The sequence below is a fragment of the Zingiber officinale genome, chromosome 6B (assembly GCF_018446385.1).
Source record: "Zingiber officinale cultivar Zhangliang chromosome 6B, Zo_v1.1, whole genome shotgun sequence".
NCBI classification, from domain to species: domain Eukaryota; kingdom Viridiplantae; phylum Streptophyta; class Magnoliopsida; order Zingiberales; family Zingiberaceae; genus Zingiber; species Zingiber officinale.
In genome coordinates this window covers 124,428,785-124,438,978 of record NC_055996.1, presented here as the reverse complement: position 1 = coordinate 124,438,978, position 10,194 = coordinate 124,428,785, and the positions used below count along the sequence as shown (strand labels likewise).

General features: G+C 41.9%; 1 pseudogene; it reads left to right on the top strand.

The window, feature by feature from the left end:
* The first annotated feature begins 3,725 nt into the window (after positions 1-3,725).
* LOC121990632 lies at positions 3,726-4,567 on the top strand (annotated as a pseudogene).
* Positions 4,568-10,194: the final 5,627 nt, after the last annotated feature.

Below are 10,194 nucleotides of genomic sequence, written 5' to 3'. Positions count from 1 at the left end.
TGAGATCTAACTGGCTTTGAACCGATCAAGTGCATGTTGGGAGTCATGTCTATGAGGAGTGGGGAGCTAAGCCCCAAGGGTCTGACCGACTCTTGGGACGATTAAGTGTATACTAAAAGTCATGCCTATGAGGAGTGAGGAGCTGACCCTCAGAGGTCTGACTGGCTCTGGGGCCAATCGGGTGTAAGATGGGAGTCATGCCCATGAGAAGTGGGGAGCTGAGACCCAGAGGTCCGACCAGCTCTAAGGTCGATCGAGTGTAAGCTAGGAATCATACCCTTGAGAAGTGGGGAGCTAAGCCCTAGAAGTCTGACCGACTCTAAGGTCGATCGAGTGTAAGCTAGGAGGCATGCCCATGAGAAGTAGGGAGCTGAACATCGAAGGTTCGACCGGCTCTAGGGTCAATTAAATATATGTTGGGAGTCATGCCCATGAGAAGTGGGAAGCTGAGTCTCGGGGATCCGACCGACTCTTTGGTCAATCGAGTGTATACTAGGAGTCATACTCATGAGGAGTGGAGAGTTAAGCCCCGGAGGTTCGACCAACTCTTGAGCCAATCGGGTGTAAGATGAGAGCCATTCCTATGAGAAGTGGGGAGCTAAGCCCTGGAGGTCTGACTGGCTCTAAGGATGATCGAGTGTAAGCTAGGAGTCATGCCCATGAAAAGTGGGAAACTAAGCCCCGGAGGTCCAACCAACTCTAGGTCGATCGGGTATAAGCTGAGAGTTATGCCCATGAGAAGTGGGGAGCTGAGTCTCGGGGGTCCGACCGGCTCTGGGGCTAATCGGGTGTATGTTGAGAGTCATGCCCATGAAAAATGGGGAGCTAAGCCCTGGGGGTTTGATCGGCTCTAGGGTTAATCGGGTATATTCTAGGAGTCATATCCATGAAAAGTGGGGAGCTGAACACTTGGCGTCCGACTGACTTTAGGGTCGATCGGTTGTATACTGTGAGTCATGTCCATGAGAAGTATAGAGTTGAACCCTAGAGATTTGACCGATTCTGGGGATGATCAGGTGTAAACTGGGAGTCATGCTTATGAGAAATGGGGAGTTAAACCCAGAGGGGTTCGATCGGCTTTAAGGACAATCGGGTGTATGCTGGGAGTCATGCCCATGAAAATTGGAGAGCTAAGCCCCAGGGGTCCGACCGACTATGGTGCCAATCGAGTGTATACTAGGAGTGATTCCCATGAAAAGTGGGGAGCTAAGCCACAAAGGTTCGACCGGATCTAGGGTCGATCAGGTGTATATATGCTGGGAGTCATGCCCATGAGAAGTGAGGACCTAAGCTCCGGAGGTCCGACCGACTCTAGGTTGATCGAGTGTATGCTGAGAGTTATCCTCATGAGAAGTAGGGAGGTGAGCCCCGGAGGTCCATCCTGTTGGATTGTAGAAGTCGCTAGAGGGGGGTGAATAGCGATCAAAAATTCGAAGCAAGTATGAAGCGGAAAATAAAAATCACAACGTTAACACAAACCAGTTTTACTTGGTTCGGAGCCTTCGTTGACTCCTACTATAAGGCCCGCACTCGTCGAGTGCTTCCGTTGGGCAATTACTAATAGTTCACAAACAGGATTACAATAGTAAGTACAGGAACTATTAAAAAGAAAATACCAACAACAAAAAAAAGAGCTTGAGTCGCAGGTTGTCGGAGAAGCATCGTCGTGTCGCAGGAGCAAAGCGCAATAGAGCAGTGGTAGGAAGCAGTTATTGTTTTGATGCTCTGTGGAGGCCTTCTTTTATAAGCATGCTCCTGGCGCCTAGATCCCTTCCCAGTGCCCAGACCGTGACATAAGTCCGGCCAATTAGTGCGCTCCATATCTGCGACGAGATGAGTTTTGCCTTCCGGGCACCCGATCCCTTCCGGGCGCCCGGACCACCATTCTCCAGAAATTCCTTTTCCTACAAGAAAATGTTAGTCCGAGATAAAATAAAAGTTAAACTACCCTGCAAAACAAAAGTTAGCACAATTTATAATCAAAAAGAGTAATAATTAGATTCCATCCCACCGAGACCAGAATCTAGTCATGATCTCAACTTAGATTCCCGAAATTGTTCTAAGTTGGATCGACGCCTAAGTTCCCTAACTGGAAACGTATCCTCAACAAGTCACGCCCCTCCAGTGACTTACCTTAACTTACCTGTCAGACGTTCGGTCAACCCGTCGACCCGTCTGGACTTTATTCAGCTACCCGGTCGATCCGTTGACCTAGCTGGATTTCGTGCCAGACATTCGATCAGCCTATCGACCAGTCTAGACTTCATGGAAGCTATCAAGTCAGCCCGTCGACCTAACTGGGCTTCGTGCCAGACATCCGGTCAGCCCGTCAATCAGTTTGGACTTTGTGCCAGCTATCAGGTCAGCCCATCAACCTAGCTGGGCTTCTCCTGCACAGTTCGTCAAAGTATTAGATCACAATGAAACTAACTTAACCTATTTTGTCATTCATCAAAACTTGAGTTAGACCGTCAATGCTAACCGCACCAACACGTCTGACTTGGGAGCTGATAGGGTGTATGCTGGGAGTCATGCCCATGAAAAGTGAAGAAATGAGTCTCGGAGGTCCGATGGGCTCTAAAGATGATCAGGCGTATGCTTGGAGTCATGTCCATGAGCAATGAGGATCTGAGCTCCTGAGGTCCGACCGACTTTAGGGCTGATCAGGTGTAAGCTGGGAGACATACCCATAAGAAGTGGATAGCTAAGCCCTAGGGATCCGACCGGTTCTAGGACTGATCGGGTGTATGCTGGGAGTCATGCCCATGAGAAGTGGGAAGCTGAGCTTCGGAGGTCCGACTGACTCTGGAGCCGATCAAGTGTATATTGGGAGTCATGCCCATAAGAACTAGCGAGCAGAGCTCCGTTGAAAGTGGTTCGTTCAGCTACGTACATCCTGACTTTGACTGCTACTTCATCTTAACTTTGACTACATATCATCTTAACTATCGACCCCATATTACTTTTGGGATGACTCACAACACTTGTATCAATCATTATGAATAAATTTTCAACGACAAAAGGTGAATGAGAAACTTATGAAAGCCTTGAGTAGTGTTCGTGTCCAAGTTGAAAAGATACTTGATGTATATTTATTCCTAGTGAAGAACAAGGAGAAAATGATGCTTTTTCACGAGATGTTCACCTGAAAAGAAGTTCGAACTCCTAGAGAAAATGTTCTCCTTTTGAGTTTTGATTTTGGGTTGTTCTATGGACCAAAAATTGGCGGCCGCTTCAATAACTAACCGCTTTTGATCTTATTTCTATTTTTTATCACATTGATACTCCATCTTATTTATATTTTTTATCACAGCAATAGGCTTTCCTTCAACCTAACTCTAATATGTATATTTGGGACGGGGCTACAGCCCAGCATAGCCTTCTGCTGAAAGTTAAAAGAAGAAGAAGCTAGTTGACAATGGTTGAGTCATTTATAATCTGACATTGAGAAAATTCTTTGCCTAAAGCCACAATATCACTGACGAAGTTGTTGGAGGGGGTTCCGAATGAATTCACCTGGAGCTGCAAAAGGTAGAATCCACCGTCGAGTGGCCCCAAAGTCAACCCATATTAACCTATTTATTTTTTCCCCTTTCGATTTCAAATTTTATTAAAAGTTAATATACAAAATTTAATGTTTCATTCATCCTCTTACCTTTAAGCAATTCGACCGTTGCCTCTTTTTCAACCTCCCCCTCGGCTCCTCCCCTAAACCCTAAACTCCACCGCCCATAACTATAATATTCTTCCTCCAACCTTCCTTTCCATTTCTTCTTCCATCTCTAGTTCTCATTTCCGGACTTCCAAAACCATCAGATTTTCCATCCTCAATCTCAGATTTGTTCCACTTTTAACACCGATCCGTGGTTTTTCCTAATGGATTCGCAGAGCAACCATGTCGTCGACATCTCCTCTGCCGTTATATCCGGCGAAGAGTCGCACAAGCAAGCCAACTCCGGTGAACTAGCGCTGCAGTATCATCCTTTAAACCAGATCGCAGAGAGCCCCGGCCATCTCCTCCTCTTCAAGCTCTGGCAGCGAGAGGAGGACCTCCACGGTCGCCGCGCCGCAGCCCTTGAGGCCCGCATGGACGCTGCCAAGCGCGCCGTCTTCCACCTCTCCTGCCTCTTCCTCGCCTTCCACGGCCTCTCCTTCACGCTCCTCTTCAACGCCTCCGTCGCCGGCGCCTCCTGCCGCAGCTGGTGGCTCCCCTGCAGCCTCTCCCTGACCACCTCTCTGGCGGTGACCGTCACAGTGCAGGCCGCCGTGCGCACCTACTGGCGGATATCGCAGCGGCTGCAGAGGGAGCGCCAGGACGGACGGGCTCTCGCGCGGTGTGTCCGGGAGCTGCGGATGAAGGGCGCGGACTTCGACCTCTCCAAGGAGCCACAAAAGAGCTCAAAGCGGATGAAGAGCTCAAGCGTGGAGGTCAAGTGGCGGCCGCTCGGTTGGTGCTCCTCAACCTCATCACCATTTGCCTCCTTTCCGTCGCCGGAATCCTCTTCCCCGCCTTCCGATTCGTACTCTGCAGTTGATGCTCTATCAAAAAGTTGTTCTTTTCCATGCTCCAGCGCTCTATTTTGCTCGCGACTACGACCAAATATCTGCTATTTTGGCAATTTCGATTGTCAACTTGTAATTGTTCAACTGTTCATTCTCTGTTTATGTTCAATTAGACGATCTTATCCAAAAAAAAAAACCCTCAAATTTTTATCAATAAATATATTCTTGTTTATCTTCCGCTGTTGCAGAATTGATTATAGATCGAGTCTCCTCTTTGCTGTTCAACAGCAAGCACTACACACTCCGACAGAAGACATATTGCACCGATAGAGATTAGAGAAAAAGGTTTTATACTTGAGAAAGTTTTCTATATTTATCTTCTGTTAATATACGAGAACTGATATACAAGATGGCCTCTTTCATGTGATCTGAAGATGAACCAACAAATCATAATAAAACAATTCGAAAACAAATGAAATATAACTAGCAATTATGAAACTTTGATCAAATACTTAACATAAAATTAAGGAAAGCCAACACAAATTGAAAACGACATCACACTCAGAGATGAACCATCATCTACTGAAACAAATTATGAATCAAACTGGAAAAAAAAAAAAAAAAAAAAAAAAAGGTCTGAAGCCAATATTTACAGTCACCAAACTTAAGAGAAAAGTATATTTATTCTTGGAAGCTCCACCATGCATTTGAGATGCTGGAATCACTTGCATTAGGAGAGTCTACACTTAAACATGTAACAGCATGGTTATGTATATCATGAGTTGAAATATCTTGGCATCATTACCAAACGAGATTTCAGGATTGAGAATAAGATGCACTCACCAAACATCATCTGATTATTTAGTTCCTCTTTAGCTGGTTGTGAAGTGCTAAATCTCATAAACACGGTTTTAATTATCCCACGATCTTACTGGTTGGAATGCGATTGACTTTTTGGATGATCTATTCCTTTCAGCCTCCATAACCTCTGCAGAAACACTTCAGGCATGTCGAACAAAATGGAGTTCCTTGAGATGTATCGACTCATCAATTCCTTGGGGAACCATCTTTAGTTGTGCACAAGATCTGTACATGATCTGAAGGTTCAGCATTGCACCATCCAGGATAACATAGTTCAGGCTGTCTAACTGTTCTAAATCTAGGACCTTAAACCTTTGAAAGCCTCCTTTGCGAACAAACAATTGGACACCAGCATATTCATGGACAAGGATGAGCTCAAGTAGATTTGGAAGGGCTTCAAGAAATCCAAGTGAGTTCTCTGGCAATCTAGACCACCTTAGCCTCAAACTAACGAGGGAGTTTAACGAGCTAATCCAATTTGGTAAACTCTTGGAGGGCCCTCTACAATACAAACGTTCGAGGAAAAGTGGAGGGGACTTCAAAGCCTCCAGATGGAGAAATTCATCCATGTGTAAAGATGTTGCTGAAAATGATTTTAATTGTTTCATTTTCTCCAATGAAGAACAATATTTGCTCCATCCTATCTTCTTAGTTTCACAATGGCCAACCTTTTTACCGGAGTCTCTGCACTGTGGGCGACAATAAATTCTCTAAAGACAATTGACACGCCGACGCTTCAACCGGAGATAACAATTTCTCGACCTTACTCTTTTATTTACAAGTTTATTACATGCTTATTTTTTTGGTATAAATATATTACTGTGTTAGTGCTCTCTATCTACAACAGATCATGCATATAAAATTGAGCAACAAAAACTTTTCCAAACACTCGTATGTTAATTCACCCACCGTTTTCTTGCGATATGTTAAATCGACTAATGCACAAAAGATCATCAAAGGACAAAACTGAGTTGGGTATCAAGATCTTACACATTAAATTAAGCGGCCACATCATTTTCAGAATGATGAGCCAAAACTGGTCATCGATAAAGACTGCTTAGGTTAAGCTGCGTATCATTTTCAGATTACAGAGAGTGCTTAGATACATACGAACAGCTGTCAATGCAAACAAGCTCATTCGCTCATGTCACTTGACAATGAACAACCAGTTCATTCACCATTGGTTGCTTGAATATATAACCATAAACTGAGCCCAAAAAAAGTCAAGTTACTTGTAAAAGACATCCCACCAAGCTTTTTCAGAGAAGCCTCCTTGATTAGCAATGTTAAAGACGAGGCCAAATATGACATCACTGAGCTGTCTGAGCAGAGAGCTTAAAGGTATTGTAAGTTCTGATTTTTCCTAGTTTGCTTCTTCGAACTTTCTTGCATTTATATATATCTTGGTCAATGTTGAGACAAAAGCATCCACCAATCATAAAAACACCACGATAACTCAAATCTTTTATAGAGTACATATAGTCTTCAGTTGTAGGAAAGTAACTTCGAATTCTGGGTAAGCCCTTGGCTTCTGAAACACATCCTTTTCAGTAACTGCAGGTGAAGCTTCATGGATTGAAGTAGACGATAAACCAAAGCCAATTCAAGGGTTCTAAATCACATTGGACGAAGCATCAAAAGTTCAACAACTTGAGATGAAGCACCATTGATCCAAGTAGAGGAAAATTTGACACCGGAGAGGATAGTGAGACGCTCAAAAAAACGAGAACGCCAAAAAAAAATAATAATAACTCATCAGATTTATTAGAAAAGGAAATTTTATTAATAAAAGATAGATTAAGTCTCATACAATTAGATAAGTGTTTAAATAAACTCTAGATCCTAAGACAAAGAAAGAAAGAAAATCTAAATATATTGACCTTAATTTCAATATCTTTCCAAGAAAAGAATTTTTTTTGATAAAAGTTATAATTAAAAAAAATAATACTGTTATAAATTCATAATTATTAGAAATACCAAAAAAATCCTAAATATCATAAGAGTATAAATTACTAAAAATAGAAATAAAATTTTTAGAGGTTCAATTGAGGGCCTAAACGATGAAATTTTGGTCCAAAAATTGACGAATACTGTACCCCTATAACAATTATAAATTTTTAAATTATGCACGTGTGGCGATAAACAAAGTCTGATTCCGAGTTTCAAGTCAAAAGTTATAATAATTTGAAGTTCAATGGGTCATGTTGGGTTAATCCTGCATCAATCTTTCCAGGTTGAAAAGAACTCGCCATCGAGTTCATAGTAGCCTCATCAGCATCCACCGAATAACGAGTCAAGTGCTTCACATTGAAGACACGTTTTCAGATGACTAGGAAGATGAAACATGTAGGCATTATCTTTGATCTTTTACAATATCACACACTGTCTAATTTTTCAATCCTTTAGCTTATTATACTCACCAATAGGGAAATGATCATGAGTTAAACAGCCCAGATAAAATCTTCGACCTCAAAAATCACCTGACGACTATATCAATCCGAGTTTTGTACTTACTATTGATATCCATAATTGTCAGTTTCAATATTCTGAAAATGTTTTGTCTTTTCATCTGCTTTAGGATTAAATCATCCTATACATGGAACAGGGGCTAAGTTCAAAACCCTCGATGGGTTCCACCCATAGACAATCTCAAAAGGACTCAAACCTGTGGTCCTGTTTCTTGAATTGCTATAGGCAAACTCTACTTGATGTAATTCTAAGTCACATTGCTTTAGCTTAATTCCTATTAGACACCTCAAAAGATTACAAATACTTCGATTCACCATCTCAGTCTGACCATATGTTTAGGGGTGATAAGCACTGCTAAAGTTTAATTATATTCTCAGTTCTCCCCATAAGCTTTTCTAGAAATTGCTGATAAACTTAGTATCACGGTTTGAAGTCATGAATAGAGGTTTGCCATGAAAGCGTACCATCTCTTTGAAGTAAAGATGGGTAATTCAGACAACATCCATAGTCTTCCTGCAAGCTACAAAGTATGTCATCTTTAAAAACCTGTCAAGTGTCAACCACAACAAGAACAGAATCTGAGGTTTATTGGATACGGGGTAATCCCAATACAAAACTCATACTAACATTGAACCAAGGAACTTCAGGGGCAGGTAAATGAGTGTATAAGCCTGTATTGATGAGCACCCCCTTAGATTGTTGGCATACAGAACATCGGTCCACAAAGTGTGTCACATCGCTGATCAACTTAGGCTAATAAAAATTGACAGAAATGAGACTCAATATCTTATCATGTCCAAAGTGTCCTTCATTATGAAGTTGGTTCATGATATGCTACCTCAGAGAGTAAATCTGAAACGTACAACTATAACCCATGAAATAAATAACTATTATGCAAAATAAAATTATGTTGGTATCCATTATGTACCTCTTGGAATATCCTTCTGAATGATGGGTCAACTACGTATATATCATGAAAAACCTCAAAGCCCACAACACTAGTACTCATGGTGATGAGTAATGAAGAACAATGACTCAAGGCATCTACGACACGATTCAGACTTCCAGCTTGGTGTCTTAGTGTGAAGGTGAACTTCTGTAAATAAGCCACCCACTTGGCACCGCCTACTCAATTTGTGTTGACCATTGATGTATTTCAATGCTTCATAATTAGTGAACAAGATGAATTCCTTCTATACTAGGTAGTGACACCAATGCTTTAAGGATTGAACAATGGCATAGAACTCCAAGTCATAGGTAGAGTAACTCTTTTGGGACCCAAACAGCTTCTCACTGAAGAAAGTAATTGAATGCCCAAACTGACTCAGAACACCTCCTACACCAATATTAGATGCATCATAATTGACCTCGAACACTTGGTCAAATTCAAAAAGTATCAAAACTAGTACATCAATCATCTTCTGTTTGACCAGCTGAAAACTAGCATCTACTTCTTCAGACCACTTAAAATCTCGTCCCTTGAGACACTTGGTGATAGGAGTAATTAGAGTGCTAAAATTTTTTATGAACCGGCGATAGAAAGAAGTCAATCCATGGAAACTTGTGACGTTATGCATGGTCCTCGACTGTGGCCACTCAAAGACCATGTCTATCTTTACTTGATCTGTGTGCACACCACCAATAGACACAACAAAGCTAAGGAAAGTTATCAATGTAGTAAAGAAGGAACACTTTATCATGTTGATAAATAAGCACTCTGTCTTCAACTTTTCAAAAACAACACGGAGGTGATCAAAGTACGATACCCATGTCAAACTATAGATGAGAATGTCATCAAATTAGATCGCTATAAACTTTCCCGTGAAAGGGCGTAGAATAATACATAAATCTCATGAAGGTGTTGGGCATATTGGGCAATTCAAAAGGCATGACCATCTACTCATATAGCCCATATTGCAGCTTGAATGTAGTTTTCTATTTATCTCTAAGCCTTATTCTAATATGGTGTACCAGCTTTTAGGGCACAAGTAGGGTTGGAATTGCACATGGGCTCATGCTCTCACAGATATAGCCATTCTCCAATAATTCCACCACCCGTCGTTATAATTCTTCAGCCTCCTTGGGACTGAGGCGATATGTTAGTCGATTGGGCAAGTTTGACCCCAAAATAAGGTCAATCTAATGTTGGATATCTTGCATGGATGGTAGCCTAGAAGGAAGATATTTTGGCATCAACTTATCATAATCTGCTAGCAGCTGATGTACTTCGGCTGGTAACTCAACGCCCATGGCTATGACTTTGCTTTGTGGCATGGTAGTAAAGTATAAACAACACCTCCATGCTCCATCTCATCTAAAAAACCTAGATATAGAAAGTAAATAGTATTCTTGGCTATCGAA